Source organism: Calonectris borealis, chromosome 3 (genome assembly GCF_964195595.1).
Source record: "Calonectris borealis chromosome 3, bCalBor7.hap1.2, whole genome shotgun sequence".
Classification (NCBI taxonomy): Eukaryota; Metazoa; Chordata; class Aves; order Procellariiformes; family Procellariidae; genus Calonectris; species Calonectris borealis.
Genome location: NC_134314.1, coordinates 20,901,526 through 20,924,159, shown reverse-complemented (window position 1 = coordinate 20,924,159; position 22,634 = coordinate 20,901,526). Strand labels below are relative to the sequence as shown.

Sequence of the window (22,634 nt, the reverse complement as noted above, 5' to 3'; positions counted from 1 at the left end):
TCAAAGCTGCTTATTTAGGTAACAAAAGGCTGATTTTCTGATGTTAACATCTTCCGCCTTTAACAACTCAAGAATCAGTGCATGACTCCAGTTGTACAAGGAACCCCTTCTCACCAAATCATGCTATTTGCTTTGCAAAGGTTTACCTAAGTACATAGAATCATAGAATCATTTAGGTTGGAAAAGACCTTTAAGATCACTGAGTCCAACTGTAAACCTAACACTGCCAAGTCCACCGCTAAACATGTCCCTAAGCGCCACATCTACACGTCTTTTAAATACCTCCAAGGATGGTGACTCAACCACTTCCCTGGGCAGCCTGTTAAAGGAAAGGAGAAAGGCAGGTGTTGCACGAAAAATACTTTCAGTAGAACACAGGCCTTCTGACTGAAGATAATATGCCATTTGTATCAATGTGTATTTCATTTTACTTTCCCCAATTTTAGTTTGGTTTGTGCTCAAATACTCATTATGCATCACTCAAACAGAAACAAAATGGATAAGAATGTTACACATCATTAGGGAGTGTAAACTCAGTTACGATGGACAAAGCCCCAAGCATCCTAAAGCTTCACGGAGAATTGGAAATAGATTTCTGTCTTTTAGTTTTCAGGAAATGAAAGGAAAGAGCTTTCTGATCTTAGATATCCTTGGCATTGATAAATAGAGTAGTCACTGTGGGACAACTCACATAAATAAGGTTGTAGAATCAGGCCCATCATTCTTAATTTAGAAACTTCGCTTTCCAGACTCAGACCAAATGAGCAGAAAATTTGGTATGTTTTTTATTAAAAATTTAAAAGTATGAACTAGAACATGTTTGTCAGGACAATAAAGATTCTGTAAAGGAATATTTCTATTTGAATGCAATAAAATCTCTTTCTCTAGTAATTAGACTCTATTTCAATGAATCAGACAATGTCATCATTGTGCCGTGTGTGAAATCCAGCAGCCACAAAAGGTCTTTTTTTGCCTCTGCATTTAATACACAGGTTTGTACAAACCTAGTGGGAGGACAGCATTTACTAGCTCCATGAAAATTCGTTACATTTCTGCAGTGATCATAATTCCTGGTTCACATCTACATTTTAAGACATAATTTGGCAAGAAAAATAGGCATGAGACTATGTCCCATTTTCCTGAACTGTATATGAAGTAGACTGATTTTGCATGCCTGTGTCTACTTTGTTTAGAGAAAACAGTTCAGTCTTGGTTGTTATTTTTCTGAGAGCCCATTTTCTTGACCACCAGCTCATACCAGCTGGGATCTACAAAATTCCTACTTCCTGGAGAAGGAAGGGATCAATGCTGTTTTTCTTTGTTGTCCAATGTGACCTAGCATGGATAGGTCCTTAGCTCTACAAAATTGTTCTGAGCTACCGCTACAAAATGCTCTGAGCTATTCATCATGCCATGTTAGTCAATATTCAAGACCAGTGTGAACTGGGAACTGCACTATGTGCTCAAAGCTGAGCAAGGTGGAGGTGGCTGTCGAAGCTGTAATTGATCTAGGCTTTATACACTTCTAGTCTTAACCCTTCATAGGAAAATCTGTGAACTTTGACAGCAGATAAACTTACACCGTTATCTGTTGTGCGAGCTAGAATCTGGCCATGCCTTTATACAGATCTTGCAGCAAGAAAAAAGACTCAACTCACTTCCACAGTGGTTGAATTCTGCTGTTTGAACAATTTGTCCCCAGAAGACAGATGGGTCTTCCCATAATAGAACTAATTTGGAAATAATTTTACAACATCTCAGCATAGACAACTATGGAATATGTCCCTAAACACACACACCTGAGTGACAAAACAGTGAGGACACAGTAGTATCGACAGAGCTCACATCTGCCTTGGGCTACCCCAACTACGAAGACAAACAGGACAGCATAAACATAATGAGTACAGGCACGGTCAGTACACAGCTCAGTTCCTCTCTCTTACAACTAGGCTGTTATTAACTCCAGAAATAATTCCTCCTAAGTTAAGAACATGTCATTCAGATCAAAGAGCTACGTCACACAACTCAGAAATTCCTGCTGTGAAAACAGATGTATATACCTTTTTACCCATAGCGTAGTTATTTATTTGTACAATATTTGACTGTTATTTCCATTCATCTTCTCACTGGTATATGCGCTCTCAACGCCTCACCACCTTCATGCAGCCTGAATGTCCCTCTACACTGACTTGGGGCATATAGGTCAAAGGAGAAGGAAGCTGCTGTGCACAGAGTAATGGCCTGCGGGAAACCAGATTTAAAGTAAAAGGGCAAGATAGAGGGAATTCTGGAGGAACAGGAGCAGTGGTGAAATATGAGGAGTAGCGAGTAGCTGTGAGAAGCTCAAAGGTAATACAAACCATGAAAGCATGAGTATCACTTGAGGGGAAGGGGGGGATAGTAAAACAATGGTCAGAACTGTGCAAACAAAGGAAGGTTTAGAAAAATTCAGTTGTCTTAGCTTTAAAACTTCCCAATCCATCAATGATAGTACTCACATGAGACATACCATCAATGACAGTACTCATACAAGCTGTAATACTACACTAGTCGAGTGTAATCAATGTTTTTCTTCTTTCTATGGTATCTGTGAAGTAACTATTTTAATATCTATGAGACAGTGTTATTCCCATTTTATTGAAAAGGAACTGTGTCACAGAAAGACAAGAACAGCCAGAAGATGTGAGCAAGGCAGGAAACTGAGCACAAATCTCTCATATTTATCCTAATAAATCTAAACATCATTATTGTCTTGCTCCAAATCCAATATCCTTGCCCTCATTTAAAATATTCCCCACAGACTCCATTATAAAGCTTAGGCTGTCCTGGCATCTTTTTCCCAAATCTTGTATTGATCATGTGCTCTTCCAAGTTCCTTGCAAAGAAAAGAATGAGTCACCAAGATGACAAAGCAAAGTACAATGGAGTGAAAGAGACAGAACCAGTGGAAGAAGAAAGCAGTATAGTGAGGCTTCCAAGAAATTGTGCATTTTGAAAGCATGGAAATTAAATACAATAATTAATCAATGCAAAGTGAGTATTTCCCAGTGCTACCTGCTTTCCTTTCACATGGAACACCACTTTCACAAGAAGATGTTAGCTCAGTCCCTCTTGGAGCTGGCTACAATTTCTAGAAATGTTTCAGAAGTGATGCAAAGCTTTACAATTTATGGAGGACAGAAGTAAATCCACCACCTTCTGATATTTTAAATTCAAGCTCAAATAATGATTAGACCATCTTCAGCTATAGAACAATACAAGAGTATGCAGATAAAATTATCCAGCCTGTGTTAAGCAAGACATGATACCAGATAAACCAGTGATCCTTTCTGGATTCAAATCTTATACGAACGTGCAATAAGTAAACTGAACAGTATCTGGCACTGTACGATTTCCATAGATTGGTATTGCAGCATTTTTCTGCATAGGCTCTGTCCAAGTTATTACATTACATTAACAGACTGTTAAGTGATGAAGAGATTAACCTGCCCAGCTGTTACTGGAATGTCGAGAGGTGGATCTCTAACTCAAATAACGAGTAGGTCTCATTTCAGTGCTGAATTCTGGGGTTGCATCCATGCAACATCCCAGAAGTGTGGTTTCATCTACTAGAATCTGTCTGGATTCAAGATGATGATCAGATAAAGTGTGATCAGTAATGGAGAGAAAAAGCAGAAATGCCTAAGTAGAAGCAGACATGGTAAGTATCTAGCAGGACTAGAAAATTTTGCCTGGCATAGGTCAAGTCTTGAGTACCAGTCATGGGTGCATCACTTCTGTTTCCTATATTTAGATTTAAGTCCAAATTTTGAGCAAAGAAAATGAAACTCATGCAACGTTGTCCTAGACAGAAGCTCTGCTCTCAAATTTACAATGATATTTACATGAAGAGAGTTCTGATCAGTTCCCTACTGTCCAAAGGAAAATGAAGCAGCAGAGAGGAAAGACAGAGGAAGAGCCAACATCTAACAGTAGTATTTGGAACACGCGTGCAAAGAGACAAGCGATGGATGGTTGGAGGCACAGAAACTGAAAAAACAGCTTGATGATGGAGTTTCTGGCTGGAGAGCCAGTGGGAATGAAAAGGACGTACAAATGCCTGGGAATCCAGCCCTGGAGGAATGAGGGATGAAGACCTACAGACACTGACTGTAGAAAGGCACTGAAGACAAGGAGGTAAAGAACAAGTACTTGAACTATGCTCGGGGTAAAAAAAAGAACAGCACGGGACAAGAAGCCAGTGGGGCAGTGAGAACTAGAACTGTTCTGCTAAGAACATAGGATTGGGTTATATTCAGAGTTATAACAGATGGAGAGAAAAGGGGTAGAAAAGGTCACTGAGAATTGAGCAGAGAATCAATAATGACTAAAAAACCCTTTCAGGACTTCTGGGAACCAAATCTGAGTTTCTCACGATTCCTGTGCTGTCAGTAAATATCTGTGGAGTCTGATGGTAATGAAAAAAGTATCTTGTATCTTATTTCTCCAGCAGTAGTTTTTACAGAATATTATTCCATGCATCCCCTTTAATAGAACAATGGTACCACATGGTGTGGGGGATTTTAAGGTTCCAGGCATCTCGTAATTCAGATAGAGGTTGAGATATTCTTATGGGTTTATATTTTAAATGGTAAGTGTGTACTCTTTTATCTTTCCCTCTGTCTCTCTCTCTGTCTCTCTCTTGATCACACAGACACATTTTCCAAAATAACTTTTTTAACATGACCAAATCAAGGACAAATATGTCAGAAGTGGTGCCTATATAACCTCATTTTTCCCTGTTTTGTGAATGGGCATGATGATGGAGACTAATGACATGACTCTCCTACCATTTTTCCCAGAATACACCTGCCTCATACAGTGTGCAAGATGGCCTTGCTCTAAGGATGAATCAGAACTGTGCAGTGAAGAAGGTTCATCTGGTGAAGAATTTTGAAGGAATGCACTAAAAAATGGGACAGCATTGGAAGATGAGAAAGAATGGTTAAGGTAATTGGATGTTGGCCTAGAAAGTAGGATTCTATCTTTTCTTGCCATATAGTTTCCATTGTAGTAATTCAAACCAGGTTTTTTACAGGTGGTCACTAAAAGCATATTCTTCATTTTCTATGTGACTCACTGAGATAAGGCATTTGAGTTTGCAGAAGTTATGAATGCTCAGAGACACAGCTGGACACAGGAAGACCTGAGTTGGAAAAGTTCTATATAACAGTAAGGAGTCGCGGCTTCTGGACCTAAGCACCTCAGGCTGGTCTTGTAGATTAGTGGCACCTTTTGAACACAGTTTATCTGGGCCACAGTTCCCCAGCCACAAAACGGAAATCACGTTGTGATCTTAGAGGCCTGCAGTAAAGCTAATTTAATGTTTGTTCATCACTTAGACGCTATAGTGATGATCCCTAGGAAAATTCAAAAGGAAATTAATAATAATTAATAATAATTAATAATTCTGTCTTCAGAGCAGGGCTGAAATACTCTGTAGTAAACAAGGTATGGGGCCACACACTGAACAATGTCAAGAAAACAAAATATTGAACAGCTGCTCATTAAGTGACTAACAAGTATTCTGCAAATGAGGAAAAGGTCTTGTAAGAAAAATAATATGTGATCATGTAATTAAGAAGTCTTCATAATGCATATGCATGGGGAGATTAAATTAATTACCCTAACAAAGTTAATTCTGGCATGTATTAGCTTTTGAGTGTTTGGACTATTTAAGGTAGATTCTCAACATATAATATGAAATAACTGACGATCCTGCTGAGATCTGACTAAAAGACATATATCAACCATCTGTATTTTATTCCAGCTCAAAACAGAATTTACTTTTGACTATTGGAAATGCAATATTGGAATGAGTTATAACAACTGGAATATAGGAATGATTATTTCATTACTAATTATTCATATTTTCTACAAAAAGTTTGGATCTAGATTTTAGCCAAAATTTTCCTTTAGCATCATAAACAGCAAAAGAGGCAGGTTGAAGTATAGAGACCATCCTCTATGTAATATACTAGAGCACAGTAGTTCCTGCTGCCTACCATTGTCACTTGAATTAATTAAACTACATGAGTTCAACAAGAAATTTATGACTGATTCTCATAAATAAGGAGTACATTCAGCTTCCATTAACTTCAAGGTGTTTCTCAGGACCCTGGAAAGTCAGACTGCTAATAAACATATAAAAAGGAGGTGAAGAAGGGTCAGCTTCAGTGAATACCCATCATCACAGAGTAAGAGAGTTCCCCTGATGGGGTCACAGGAAACCATCCTAAGTGAGACGTTTGTCCCTTTCTACAAATTCTCTAAGCCTTGTCACTGAAGGCTACTCCACTGGGTCTTCATTATTGTGCTTGTTATTGGGCTCACAATTTAAACACTGTCTGCAGCTTTGTAAGACTGTAAATAAGAAAAGGAAAAAAACCACTGTCCCATTAAACAAGCCAGTATTTTGTTGTTCTTGTTGTTTGAAAGTAAATGCAGACCCTTTCCGGTGGCCATTCCCTTATTATACAACTTTCTTGTTTACATTAAGCATAAGTTTTATGTGGTAATATTCCCTGAAAAGAATCAGTCAATTAATCTCTATGAAAGAATTTAAGAAAATCATGTAGACTCTGTCTGACCTGAAGGGTTTTTCCGTAAGAACTAACCACTGACTTTTTGCTACTCATCAACTACTCTTTAAGAAAGTACAGCTTCTTTGAACTTACTAAAATGGATTTAAATATTAGGATATTGTCCTGGTTTCAGCTGGGATAGAGTTAATTTTCTTCCTAATAGCTGGCATACTGCTGTGTTTTGGATTTAGTATGAGAATAATGTTGATAACACACTGATGTTTTAGTTGTTGCTAAGTAGTGTTTACACTAGTCAAGGACTTACCAGCTTCCCATGCTCTGCCAGGTGCACAAGAAGCTGGGAGGGAGCATATCCAGGACAGCTGACCCAACTGGCCAACGGGGTATTCCATACCATATGACGTCATGCTCAGCACATAAACTAGGAGGCTTGGTCCAGGAAGCAGCGATCGCTGCTCGGGGACTGGCTGGGCATCGGTCGGCAGGTGGTGAGCAATTGCATTGTGCATCACTCATTTTGTATATTCTATCATCATTATTATTATTATTATTTTCCCTTTCTTTTCTGTTCTATTAAACTGTCTTTATTTCAATCCACGATTTTTTTTTTTTCCAATTCTCTCCCCCATCCCACTGGGGCGGGAAGGAGTGAGTGAGCGGCTGTGTTGCGTTTGGCTGCCTGCTGGGTTAAACAACAACAGATACTTACAAATATTCATAGAGGTAAAAGGAAATGCCCAGAAATGCAAGCTCATATTTAACAGACTTCGTAAAATACTTCAACAAATTATTTACTTAACCCATTTCGATTTTCAGACAGGTTGGACACATGATTTCAATGGCAATTTCTGTGCATACCCTTAGACGTCCACCTTTGCCTAACACCTTCTAAAATCTGAACTTTAATTCAACTATTTTTGAAGTTCAGTATTCTATAGAATCTAGTAGAAGTCCTCTCTAACAGAAGAAACTATTAATAAAATAGAAAAAAATTGTATAGGACAGGATAGATTGGTTGCATTACTTCGATGTATATAAAGCTTACACCACTCCAGACAATTCAGGGATTGCAAAAGGGTGATATTACAAGAAGAAAGCTGAAGATTAAAATTAGACATGTACATGCTAGCACTGTCAAAACTTCCAATGTAGTCAGTGGATATCCAGTTAGTAAAGTCAGTGCAGCATAAAAAGAGATTCAGCAGACCAGTCACTTACTGTCCCAACTCCACTGACTAAGAAGGGAACAAGACACCTGCATGTAGACACCTGTATTTTGGCATCTTAACGTTGAAGAAAACACCACTTTGAAACCAAGCCATCACTTTTAGGTTTTGTTACACAGACCACTGGGAAAAAGATGCTGACACAAACAGCCAGTAGGACCCTAAGAGATGTGGAGCCAAAACATACATATTTTTATCAGCCCTGTTCAAATACATACAAAACTAAGCCAAATCAAACCTTCACCTCCTCTTTTTCATATGGATGAGAATTTTTGTTTGTGAAAACTACAGGCTCCTTGTGTACATATGGATAGATATATCTGTATATCTGATTAATTAAGTGGCTTCCATTTGAAATATTCTGTAATTTAAGAACAACTATGTCTCTTATATCAGCATATTGAATCAGAGATCGTATCTTGTTCTATGAGTTCATTCCTTGGTTTCATTTGCACTCAAAGATATGACCCATCACATTTGTAATACATGGCTCCATATTTAAGATAAAATCTCAGTTTTAAAAGATGCTTTCTTTTTTTTTTCAGTGTGCACTGCCTGGCTTACCATGGCTCAAAGGAATTATGTGACTTGCTGATGGAGACAGACTACATACAAGATTTTGCTTTTCTAATCTCTTATATAAAGAACCCTGTCATTTTGCACAGAGCCAGCTCAGTGGGTACTTCAGAACATGCACTGTAAACACATATTCATAAACTTCGGAAAGTTAAGTGCCTGTCTCTCCTGCATCATTCACTATACGCTACCTCTTAAACTTTGGATTCCTTGGCTTTGCATTCATAATCAAATTTCAAGATAAAGTGCTTGTTACCATGGAAATACTTTTTCACCTTAAAAATTTTATCACATGGGCATTTCTTTGGGTGTCTACAAACTATAGCAATCATCATTTCTCTGTCATAATTACTATCCCTTATTTCTTAGCAACTTTTAGATATCTTACACAATATACTTTCAGCAGCAGATTTGCAAAGGGCTACAGTGGCAAGATTTCAAATTTAAATACAATATTTAAAATGCAAACAAAATTTCACACCTACTTTTTTAACTCCTTTTCACCCCTGCCTCTGTATTTCAATTTCAGCCGTACATTTTATTGCATTGATCTTATTTTACATACTAAACACACAGTACTGGCTATTTCGATGATTCTGACAATTTCACATGCATCTTGCAAGTTCAGGTTCACTTAGAACAGTCCTGGTATTGCTGTCTTTAAAGTTAAATGCAATTGCTTAATACAGCCATTTGGATCTTACTTTACCTATAGCAAACTATTTTCAGGCTGATCAAACAAACATGTTCTATAGCCATGAATCTACTTTTACCTTTCATAGTAAGATAAACTGATTTTACAACACTTGCACTTACAAAGTAATTTTTATTGCTGTCTACACATTTGAAACTACTGTAAACGAAGACAGCTAAATACTATAACTCTGAAAGACAGGAAAAATGAGGTAGAGATAGTCAACATTTGCATATGATTCAACTTAATTTCATGTTTTCATCTGTGGAATCCATCGTAGTTCTGCTCCCAGTTGCTTTTGAAAAACATGCCATCTATTTAAGTGGCAAAATACAGATTTTGGCCAAAAGGCATCACTACCTGAACACAGTTAATCTGTTGCAGAGCAGAAATTAGAACACTGGTCTTCTAACTTTAAGTTTCTTGCTTAATCTCAGACAGTTCTACAGACTGTATTTCTGAAGCCTGAGGGTTTTTTGCATTTATTTACTGAAGTACTTTTGAGATTATTTTTGGCATCTTTACACTGGGTCATGAAACAGCATGTTTTGGCACCTGCTAGCCTCACTAGCAATCTGCTTACACCAGGCTGTCATCCTTGTGCTACTCCTGGGTATGCATCTGACAAAAGTCTTGCAGGTTTGCTGGGATCTGGAGTTTTGCACGCAATGGGAGAAGAGTGGCGTATGAAGAAGCTGCATTGGTGTTCAAGCGTTTTACAGGTCTTTAATTGTTGATTTTGTATTTTAAATATATAATAAATAATGTTGTTCATTCCTGTATGTTCCATTTTATTGCTTATGGTTGATACTTAGAGCAAACACAACCAAAATAAAGCAGAGATCCTTTCTGCAAAACTCATTTGTTAGCACTTGAAAATATTCATCGTGGGGACTTTCAGGTATATTGCACTAACCACCTCATCTACTGGGGAGTTTAGTGAATCTCTGGCAATAACAGTAATGATTATGATGGGGAAACAATTTAAATTAGTCTACTAGCCTAAATTAATTGCATATCTTCACTTCTCTGCCTACTTGCAGAGATTTCAGACTGAGAAAAAAGTATCTGGTTCTGAAATAGTTTACAAGGACCAATCAAAACCATGGTAAGATTCTGTACATACAGATTATTAGCAGAGACTAGTAAAAAAATTATGCCACTGTGGAACCGATGGAATAACTGATGATAGACATATACAAATTACCTATTCACACAATAAAGTCTATTCAGTTTTCACATCTTAAAATATTAAGTAGGAGAAGGCGGGGGTGTAATTTTTTTTTAGATTTATCACCTCATGACTATGACTATGAACAGGCACCCCAGTGCATGCAGTGAAACCAGGAGCTCTGAAGCAAAAGATGCTTCCTGAAGAGTAAGATATTTTCCTCTGACTTTGAGCTCTGACTTAGTTCCTATAGACATAGAGTTCATTTCACTTAACTGTAGGTATCTGCAATATAGGCATCAACATCTAAGCTGATCCCTAGGTTTCCTTTATTCTCACTAGTAAGGAATATGTTGCTCTACAGTCTGATTCATCTGACCTATTTAGATGTCTACCTTCCGAAGAGATGAATCATGCCCTAAAAGTGTCTATTTCTCTCCATTGACTATAAAGGCAGCCTAGCCAAAGGCAATTTAGATATAGAAGACATCTACATTAGGACAGATAAATTTCACCCCAGAAGCCATGAAAGGGAGCACAACAAGAGTGAATGCTATTTTCAGCAATATTTAACTTCTGTATGATTTTGAAACAGAAATCCATCCACAAGGTCATCTGGGGACAATACTACGGAGAGCTGCTGAGCGGCAATGCCCTGCTATGTCCCAAACCACAGTGGAGCAGCTCCCTCTCGAAATGTGCAAGGTGACCGTGAAACGGTAGTGTCTACTCCCTCTGCACCTTCCCAAAAACGTGTTTGGAAGAAGAGAGAAAACTTTTAGGATACCCTTCTTTCTTTAAATTTTGTTTGCAATAACATTAATAAGGACATACTACAGAGTCCTAAACTGTATTTGTATTTGTGTACAGAAAGGACTGCTAAGCTTGTAAGAATCTGCACATGCTTTGTCCTCCTGCCATGCTTTTAAAAAACCTTTTTTAAAACAGTTTCTCATTATAGCTTTGATTGACTAGAAAACGTGTACCTTCTGTTGACTTTAGTTACTTACTGGATAAGATTCTTCATGGTTTTTATCAAGCATATTCCTTTCCTTGGCATTCTTCAGTGCACTGAAGACAAATGTATTGCTGTAGAAATGTGCTTCTGTACCTCTTTTGTCTCAGTGTGTGAAAGTCTTTTTTTATATGTAGGCTTGTTAATAAAAGCTTTATTTCTACTGCATAAAAAGCATAGTTCTGACCTAACTCAACCCTGATCCAAATCCTATTTGATCAATGAAGTCTTTCTCTTAACTCTGCTTGGCTTTCAAATTAGTCTTCTGTGTCTTCCTTGGCTTCAGAAGAAATACTTCAGTTAGAAATAGCAGCTAAGCAATACGTAGTTATTCATCCGAAGTGGAAAAAAGCAAAATGTGCATGTGTGCTAAGATTTTTTTTTGCTCGCCAAAATTTACAACCCAATATTCATAAAGACAGAAGAATCATTTAAGATCACATTACAAAGCTAAAAACTGGAAACTGGTCGAAATAAAGCTACGTGATAACCCTTATTCATAAAATGCTAGAGTAGTAGAAAAGAAGGGATTCAGCCTTAAGAAGCTGTAATGATCTAGCAAAATTATTTACCTCTCCTAATCCAATTACTGCAACACTTCCTAAGTGTTTGCTACAAAAATTATCAGCTCTATCATCATCAGATTTCTCTTAAAAAACATTTTTACTTATGTTGTGTATTCCCCTTGATATGGGATTGTGATTTATACATGTAGCTGCTAGTGCAGTGAAGAGAGACCATGCCCTTTGATAGTGGGTTTAATTTGATTTTATACCCCAAACAATTTTCAGGATGATTTAGGGATTAGTTATTCTGGCAGGCTCAGCTATATATCCAATAAAACACACGAATCTTTTTTTCTTCTAATTCTTATTGGTGATATGACCCTGCCCTGGCGTTTTTAGCTTTAACATAACTGTTCTCTTTAGCGTGCTAACATCATCAGCAGCCTATGATCAATCACAGTTGGCTGGCCCATGCAATATAAACAACGCTGTTTGTTCACAGGAGCAGAGATGCTACCTAGAAACTGCAATTTAAAGGGCCTACTGCCTCATTTTTGAAACCACTGAAGTCTGGAGAGAGACAAAGAAAAAGAAGCACAATTTTATGTGATGATTTCTACTACTTAAATTTACAGTGGTAATTTATAAATTGTAAATTTAGCAACATGTGACATTTTGATTGATGAACTTTGCTTTTTTAGAAGCTCATATTAGGAAGACTTACACTGCCAAGAGCTAACATGAACTTGTCATCATGACAGTGTATTTGTAATACTCTGGCTGAACTAACATAAGGCATTATTTTGCTTTCTGCATCCCTGCCATTCCATCAATATCCTTACATAAGAACAGTATGATACAGAAGTATAGAGAATTCATTTCAGCTCATGAGGGAAGTTAAGTTTTCTGACTACTCAATTATTTAAATGGGGTAACTAAGATACCAGAAACATGGTAGGACGCCTGATTCTGCTTCAAAAGCAGAGAAAATACAGTCACAATCCCCAATCCTCAGGTCTTGCTGGATTTTGCTCAATACTTAGCTAAGTGTCTTGCAGGAAGTTTGTGGTACAGACAAAACCTGAACTCATCTTTCCCAACTCTAAGCTAATTCTCTAATTAATGGACCAGACTTTTCTCATTCCCTGAGGCACTGTAGAACAAGCAGGAAGAAGATAAAGCTGGCTAAGAAGAATGTTGCATACCAGGGATTCCTACACTGCCTAATTAGGGTTGCTTTACTATGTCTTTTCACCATCGTGGCCAGGCAAACTGAATAAAGCAGCAGGGATAAAGTGCCTTAAAATCCCTAATCTATGATATTGTCCTCTACGGGTCTGCATCATGTAAGGGACCAGAGCATCCCTTGAAGATGTCAAATTACTATATTAAAAAATGCTTAAAATGCTGTACCTTTCATTGAGTCCATAATATATTACAAGATGGAGCTTAATATAAAGCCTAGAATGATGTTTCTATCTGTCATCAGCTGAAGTGAGCAATCCTCACAAAGACCATTCACACAAAGAAGGGAGCTTACATGAAGTTTTCAGGGGTTAGTTCCTAAGTTTCAAACTGATTTACTCATCTATAGTATGTACAACTGTTTGTATGTCAGCCATGTTAGGTATCTGGAATGTAACAATAATAATTAACAAAATGTGTGTATCCGATCTTCCTCTGCAGATACAAGATCAAGTTTTAGATATATTTTATGCAGGCAAAAAGAAAATATAAAAAATCACACCAGCAGGGTTTAGTCTGCAAGGTTATGCCCTTGCAGAACTGCAAGAGTCAGTAAGACTATGAGAAGTCTATTTGTAAAATATCAAATGTAAAGAAGGTAAATATTTCAATTCAGACTCTGGGGCTGTTGATAACTGTTTATAAGTTATCTCTCTCTCTTTGTGTTGGGGCAGGATTGATTTTATTCTTTCCCCCCCTAGGCCCGTGGTTCCTTAATTGTCTTGTTCTGTGGAAGACTCTACAACAGAAAGATCCCCCTGTGAATCCATTTAATTTTCTCATGTACATTCCCTCACTTCTCAAACTTTAAAATTATTTTATTTAGCAGCCCACCAGAAAGGACCACACAGATTTCTCAGGATCCTAAAGCATAGCACAAGAGGCTCTATGACCTCTATGGAATCTCAACCTCTCCAGCTGAGAATCCATTTAATCATGCTTTGCATATTCTCATCCCACCTTCACAGATTATTTTATTGCTTTCTTATTCTTATACTTGCATTTCAAATTACTATTGCTTTCCACTGTGATATGCTGTGTCTCATCAACTCATTAGATTGGCAAAAAATAAATCAGAGGTAAGTTTTATCCTGTATTTAACCTAAATTTTCCCTACAATAACTTAATTACTATGTAATGTAATTAACTGATTCATGCTTTGCCTTATTTTAGTGTAAAATTCCTGAGTCTAACTACATTTATAACTGCTGTCCATCATCGTCAAAGGAACCAACTCAGTAGACCAATATATTGTATATGTGTCTCTATCTTATAAATTATTCGGCTTTCAACTGACTTTTTTTCTGAGTTTCCTTTGAGGAGTGGGACCTATTCCCCTAATAAAATAAGTATTCTGATGTTCTTTTGGGAAAACATAGGGGATATGCAGGAAAATAACAGCACAATTGTGTCCTGCTATATTAGTTAATAAAGGTCTGTAAAAAATGGCTCCCCAACAGTTGCTCAGCATGGAGTCTGATACTAGCCTTTTGAATTTCTGGGCAATGCATAGGTTTTCCAAGTAAGAATTCAGTAAAAGAAATAGAATGCAAAAAAAATCTCTGTGATGAACACCAAGGGAACACCATCTATATTCTTTATATTCCACATACATGGAATGCAAATATATCCAGCATTTTGCACAAGTTTGCAAGCAATGCTTAAGAAAAATGCATTCTTCAAAACTGAAATGGGTTTTATCATTACCAGCCTCTGAATTCAGTTCATCCACATTTTGTACACTTACACACTCAGTTTATACACTCATTTGTTTTTTGTGCCAGCATATGATAACTACAATGATTGCCTGGAGGTAGGATGACACTAGGGGAAGCCATACTTCATGGTTAAATACATACACAAAGAAAAAAATAGCAAGTTTTCCAACCTATCCGTCCTGCACAGCTGACTCTACTGTTACAGTTTAATGAAATAAAATTTCCTATTTATTTACAATTAACTAGTACTACCTTTCTGATTTCACAGTAAAAAGAATTCCAGTGCATCCAGGTCCAAGAGGATTCAGGCACTCATTCCTGCTCCGTGTAACTTCAGCAGCAAGAATAATATATGCATCATCTAATTTAACTGCAAATTACTCTTTTAGCATGAATTGTCTATTTAAAGATAATGCACAACAGAACTCTTAGCTGCATCCCAGAAGTCATGCAGCACCAGGCAGATAAGATCACAGTGGTTACCAGGAGTAGCAAATGGGAAAAGCACTAGAGGAAATGAACTCTTGTCAATAATCTCAAGAGAGTGCTATATTTAGGTCAATTGTACCTGAAATCGTTTGGTGGGGTAATTGCTCTTTGGTCCAGACTCTGCTCTCTGAGCCTGTCAGAGTGCTTGTAGGTCCACTGGATTGGATTCACCAATTTTCTTCCAGATTCATTTTCTAAAAGAAAAAAAAAAAAAAAATTAAAAAAACCCACTTGACTAACGAACAGCAAGCTTACCAGGAACAGAGAAAATCACTCACATGTTATTTTAGCTTTTAAAAATAGGCTTTCAATAAATGTATTTAATACAAAAACATGTTCCAATATCCAACTGATTTCCTCGGTCTTCTAGAATAGAAATTTATTCAATTATTCAGACTTTTTATTTGGCAAAGATTTTCCATATCTGTTAGATATCTAAGGTGATTTAGAGCGATCTTTTGCTTTTGCTGATCAGTTATTACTCAATGCAAAATTAGAATTATTCTTAAATCCTATGATGCGTCCCAGTGCAGCATTATTCAGGCTTTAATTCGGGTTGAGTCCTTGTCTGATAATACAGCTTATTGTTTAATAATTTAAGATGGTTTATGCGTGTATTCAGAGGAATGTGAGAAATCCAGTTTCAGGAATCCAATCTAATGAGCCACATACTGACCCTTTACAGCACTTAGTTGGATTCATACAGGTATCGGAAAACAGCATCTAGTCCTTCTGTCTTATGATTTCTTAGAAGAAATATAATATTCTGCTTTGACAGCACAAAGTCTCCAGCAGTATTATTCCTTCTTCACATTAAAGAGTCAGTATTAATAGGATGAATTTTAAAGTAAGGAAAAGCTCCTCTAGCAGCTATTCAGCATGTGTTTACCTTCTACACAGACAGATACAGCATCATATTTGTAGTCATTACTCAGTGCTTGTGATTAGTGTCTACTGTAATTAAAGAAAATGTCATGATGTAACTACACTGCTGAAGAATAGAAATGTACTTTTTATTTTAAAAAAAATTACAAAGGGAATAAGATACTCTGCTGAAAGCTGCAGTAGGTGCATCAGTTATTTTAGCTATTGTTTCTTCTGTAGAACTTCAAATTCAAAGATACTCATTAAACTGAGTAGATGGCAATAACAGACGAAGTGTTAATGGGGCAGCAGTGGAGTGTGTCAGGAAAATGAAGAGACCCTGAGGGGCTCACCATGCTGTTTATGCTCAGCTAAATTCAGCAGCATTACCATAAATCCTCTAAAAGATACTGTACTCAATTTCTTATATGTTACTGTTCAGGCAAGGAAATATTCTATGAGATCAGAAAATGGGAACAAAATAAGATTAAAAACTATTTTCTATTAAACAAACAGTTTGCATGTAAATACACTAAGTAGTATTCTGTTATTACTTTTTTCAATTTTATAAAAACAAAGAGCGGGTCTTTTAATCTTCAGAATAATGTGTGAATCTAAGTGATAATCTATGAAATTGTGCACAGGAACAGAGCCTTTTAACAAAAGAATCATCATTTCTTTCATAAAATAATTTTATAATTTAAGGATCAGGTTTCAATAGCAATTTCTCACATACAATAGTTCACCTGGCTAAAACACAATTACACATAAACCCAATAACTTTCCACAAGAGTCCAAAATTCTTGATTTCTAGTTTGTTTTGTTTATTCTAAGATGGCATTCTGAGGGAGTAAACTAATCTTAGGAAATACACAGAAATCATTAATTCCAATAATTTGCTGCTTAAGAAGAAATACCTTACATACAGTTCTGCATGCATCTTCATAGTGACCTTAATGTGCCTCTTCTCTTTGATCTTAGAAAAAAAACTTTTCCTGCGTAAAGATAGATGGATTTATTGTAAAGGAGAAAATGGCCTTAACACACTGTGTAACTTCAATTATAAACTCAGCTGCAGGTAAGAAATAATTATTTACACAACAAAAGTACCAACAAAACTGTGAAACGCTTCATGTATCTATTTTTCTGTTTTTGTTTACACGGTATATCGATATTTATCATTTAGAAGTTGGGGGGAGCGTTGCAGAACGTACGCCGTGCCTGCCGCGCCTGGGTTTCAGCACCAAGGCCAGCGACCCCGGCCGCCGCCGCGGGCAGCCGGGCTGGGCGCGCCCCGCCACGCTCTTCCCCATAACCATAAACTTTCGTTTTTCAGAATGAAAAGATTTTATTTCTGGAGGTAGTGTAAATAAATGCATGTGCTCTGTATACCCTAATGTGCTGCTGAATTTAAAATATGTTTAAAAATTAAAATAACGGGGTTTTTCCTTTTTTCTCCCAATGACATCGCATTGAGGTCTACTTATGACTTTTGATTATTTGAAACAATGAGACTTAACAGATCTGAAAATGAATCAGTTGTTAAATATGTGAAGACAGAGCCAAGGGGCTGACAATGCTGGCTTCCACTACATGCTCCTGACCCTCCATTTCGAATCCGAAAATCTGATATCCAACAGCACTCTTGTGTTTATGGGGAATACTGTTTTGCATATACGAATCAAGTCTCTGCATGTGCAGTACCTATTCAGAGACCTGCCTCAGTATCAGCTCGGCAAATGCACATGCAGCCACAGGCAACTTGCTTGCCCCTGACAATACTGGAAAAATAAAGTCCCCACAGTTTTCCATTAAAATTCCGCTAATAATAAAAATGCCTTGTTTCAGGAACCCAAACAAAAAATTCAATTACCCTTGCAGAAGCAGAAATACAGGGTACTTAGAAGAGGCTAATGTGGAGACTCTCCTTACTGCTTAGCACCTAAGAAAAGCATATTTAAAAGATAGATTAAATGACATGGCCTCTGAGATGCCCTAAGCGATGCACTTAATATGAGAATGGCAAAAACACGTGGAATGGATACTTTATCCTTATGAGCAGTAGGTATTTTAGTAGCAGCCAACAAAATTCCCACAAAAAGGTTAAATTCCAACTGATGCTGAGAACCAGCAATTCCCACAAAGGTCGTAAAGAGCTCCCAGTTCTTATTATCCCTGAAGGTACAGAAGAAAAACAGAACCAGTAAAATAAAATCACAAGGAAATGTCCAGCTCTACCTCACTCTCATGTAAACACCGCCTGCCTTTAAGAGGTTGTGTACTTCCTCTAGTCTAACTGAGTATTTCAACAGTAGTGGTCACTTGAGTTGTTTCTTGCAGTAATTTAATTTGCTTTACTGTTTTTTCAGGGAAAGATGAAATAATTACAACTATTTCCAATAGTTGGATAGTTTTAAAAAACTGATTTAAAGAAATGATTTAATATTAATATTTATGAGATATTTGTGATTATGGACAGATTTTAGCAGATGACAGTTTACGTAAATTCACAGACACTAAAGTCATGCTTCTGATTATTCAGAATAACGTATAAATAAAAATACAGTGGGCCTAGTCCTGCTTCTCCTGGCATTAGACAGACTTCTATCACACTTTTCAATGGAAACAATATCATAAACCCAACCTCTACAAACAAACATTAAGTCAAAGATCAAGAAATATAAAGACAAAAAATTAAGTTAATAAACATTAGCTGAATAACTAACAAAATATTTTTTTCAATCGGAATATGAAAATCTGAATCCAACTGTGAAAACAAAGAACTTAATGTAAGGTGAAAAAATGTTTTCCTTATCATTACATGTTTTGTGTATTACCTTCTTCCATCAACAATACATTTAAAACTACAAAGAAGTGTAAACATTTGTGAGCCTTTACATTAACTTTTATGTAAATCCACTAATAGACAGTCTTAGTGCCAATCCTGCTTTGAGATAAATGTTTCCTAGACTTATAAAAAACAAAAAAGAATGATTAAGAAAAAGTGGTCTGAAATATAAAAATATAGCAGAGTGAATGCCCTTCATCAGAGGAAGAAGTTGACATTTAGTGCTGTCGGAAAATTTAAGATTATCAGCATTGAAAGCAGACAGTCCATGAGCATCCTTGTTAATACTGGATGTCATGTTTTCTGATGTCAAGTGTAGCTTAGGTAGGATTAATGGTTCAAAGAATCAGTCGTTGCCAAACAAGGATTTAAAACTAATGAGGAAAATACACAACTGGCACTGAGGGGAGTTTTTTGAAAGGCTGCATGCATTCCTCAAACAGTGGATAAACAGTTGTCTCCTGACTGTGAGGCACGCTGGAGAAAGTGGGAAACAGTGCACTCATACCTGAGTGAAAAACCTGTGGACTTCCCTGATTGCAGAAGGCAACGAGGATGGTGAAAACACAGGGAAAATCTTTGCAGGATTACTTTTAGCTCTTCCAAACTGAGCAATGTGTCCAGTGCCAGGACAATACAAAATATGAAAATTGCCTTAAGTAGGAGGATGGCACCCCAACATGACTGGATGAGTCAGAATGTTGTCCTTTATCCTGCACCTTAAAACCCTACTACAAAGCAAATTATGTTAGGAGAAAGGCTGTTACATTACAGACTGTTGATCTGGAGGCATTTCAAAAGTCAACAAATACCTTTTTGTGTTCAGATTCACCTCCTCAATACAGTGTTATCCAGAGAGCTAGAGCAGAAGAAAATGAGGCAGGTAATCAAAGCAACTTGCCAGTGATTAAACTAAGTATAGGGCAGAGGACTGATTTGCCTTCCTGGATCTCTCCTGCTGTTTTCTGAAGCAAAACAGAGGTGGTGATGGCATCTTAAGAAATACAAATGGAAGTGTAAAATAAATAGCATTAACCTACAGATTATAGACGTATACACTGCAGACTATGAACTATACGCAGCAAGTTATTAGCAGATTTAGTTTTACCCTCCTACACTGACAACTGTTGGAGAAGAATTTTATTATAAGTGAATGTGGTGAAGCATCATGTGTTACTGATGTGCCTACAACGCCAGATTTTCGGCAGAGCTATTTACATAGCCTACTGTGCACCAAGGTCGGAACTACCTAATGACTACAGGTGAAAGTGCCGAGCACCTACTGACTCTTCTGTGGACTAAGGCCCAGTTTTGCCATCTGTTGTGACAAGTTAAATTTTTATTCTCTCTCCTTTAATCCTTAACTGAAGTTATTTAACAGCAAGACAATCTCTTGAACAAAATGAAAGTAGAAGTGCAATACCCAGCATACTATAACATAAAGAAGCATAGAAGTAGCCTTCTCAGTAGCTGTCCTGGTTTTGGCTGGGATAGAGTTAAATTTCATCCTAGTGCCGTGTTTTGGATTTAGTATGAGAAGAATGTTGATAACACACTGATGTTTTTAGTTGTTGCTAAGTACTCTGCTAGTCAAGGACTCTTCAGAGGCTGGGAGGGAGCATAGCCGGGACAGCTGGCCCAGCTGGCCAACAGAGTATTCCATACCACATGACATCATGCTCAGTATATAAGTAAGAGGCATGTCCAGGAAGTAACGATCGCTACTTGGTTATCGGTCAGTGTGGGTGGTGAGCAATTGCACTGTGCATCACTCATTTTGTATATTCTATCATTACTATTATTATTATTTTCCGTTTTCTGTTCTATTAAACTGTCTTTATCTCAACCCATGAGTTTTTCTCACCCTTACCCTTCTGATTCTCTCCCCAGAAGGGGGAGGGGGGAGTGAGCGAGCAGCTGCATAGTGTTTGGCTGCCTGACGGGTTAAACCATGTCAGCAGCACAAAAAGAAAGCCATAGAGCCTGGTCCAGGAAACACACTACATTCGCACATCAGATCCACTTCCTGTGTCTCAGTTTGCTCGTGACTTAAAATGTCCTATGATGTACCTGAGCCATGTTCAAAAAAAATTGACACACGTCTTTAAAGCCTAATGAGCAAAGATGCATATACATTAGAGAGAGACCGATAGGTAGATAGTTATTGATCTTTATCTTTTATCCACCTATCTACTTATAAATGGGAAAGGAGTAAGGGCACATAGAAGCCTTACTACTATTTTGCCATGTGCAAACAGGCTTAATTGAACAGATCGGCTTTACTGTTGTCAGAATAGGAGAGAGACATGTATGGGGAGATCCTCTTTCATTGTCATACCCTGTCACCCCAACAGCTGTCACTCTGAAGCTGCAAGTTCTTATGTCCCTTGACCAAGACAAATTGATATATTCCAATTGATTCCTCTTTAAAATAGTAATTTATATGAAGACACTTAACGTTAAGATTCTCAGAACCAACAGATAAAACTATGTGTAACTGAATTAAATGCGAAAGAAAGTCTATGTTAGTGCAATACCAATTTCAAAAAATTGAACGTGGAAATGAAAATACTGAGTTTGTTTTGTGGTAAGTTATATTGCAAGTAAGTGTATTAGTAGCAAATATATGAGCAACGTTCTTTTCAGCATGTTTAGTACACTATACAAGCTAATGCTAAAATACTACTCTGGACCAGAAAATTACCATCATGTATACTTAGTTGCAATGATTTACATCACAGAAAGTATTGCTGTGAATGAAACTTACTGTTGATTTGTAGAGTACTCACAAAGATTTCTTTGAAATACAAATAATTGATCTTTTAGTGACACTTAACAAAAAAGAAAAGTGTAAATAATGTTTACAAACTGGTCTATATTTACAATTATATTTAGAGGAAGATAGATCCTGAAATGAAAACTGGTATTTGCCACTAGTTATTCATTGCCCTTCAATTATTTTATTGTCTCAAAGACAACCAAATCAAAAACTAAAACAATATATGATCATTCACACACTAAGAATAACTGTGTATAAGTGTAAACAGAAAAGGTAACTCTCTTCCAAGGCTGACATTTGTCTGCATGAACAATTGGAAAATACTTGAGAAAAATGAATATGGTCCTACTGATCAGATTTCTTTGCAAATGATTTGTAAACAGATTAGAGCACTAAATTAACCCCAAATTGCATTTACAGTAAAAATGTAGCCATGGCTGTTACTCTCTTATGTTAAAGCATTTTATGGTTTCAGACTATTTTTCAGGTGACATTAACTCAGAAACCCATTCTTCTTTCCTTCCCACATTTCACTAGTACCGTCAGGTAAGAGAACAATAACTGGTATCACTACTTAAAGCACTGCCTCAAATGCAAAGCTGGAGTATACCACAGTTAGCTGGAGATAGACAAGACAACTGCTACAAAACAACCCAACACAAAACCTCTAATAGCAAATAAATAGGAAAGCAAAATATGTTTATGAACATATGTGTTACGAGGACAAAGCCTTGGTGTCCTCTAATGCAGGTACAGGAGACCTCAAATGGGTCATGGGATATTTGTAGGGTGAGTTCCTACAACAGACTGATTTCTAATAGTGTCAAAAGTAGAAAACTAAGGTGGACTGATGTTATCAGCTACAACATGAACTTCATATCAAAGAGTTGTACTGGCATATCTCTAGAGTAAATATAGA

General features: G+C 37.1%; 1 protein-coding gene across 1 annotated transcript in view; it reads right to left on the bottom strand.

The window, feature by feature from the left end:
- MYT1L (myelin transcription factor 1 like) overlaps positions 1–22,634 on the bottom strand; it is a 316,300-nt gene that overhangs the window by 216,098 nt on the left and 77,568 nt on the right. Inside the window, exon 2 of the mRNA XM_075145121.1 lies at positions 15,304–15,418. The gene's annotated coding sequence lies outside the window, so the exon portion shown is untranslated. The remainder of the gene's footprint in view (positions 1–15,303; positions 15,419–22,634) is intronic.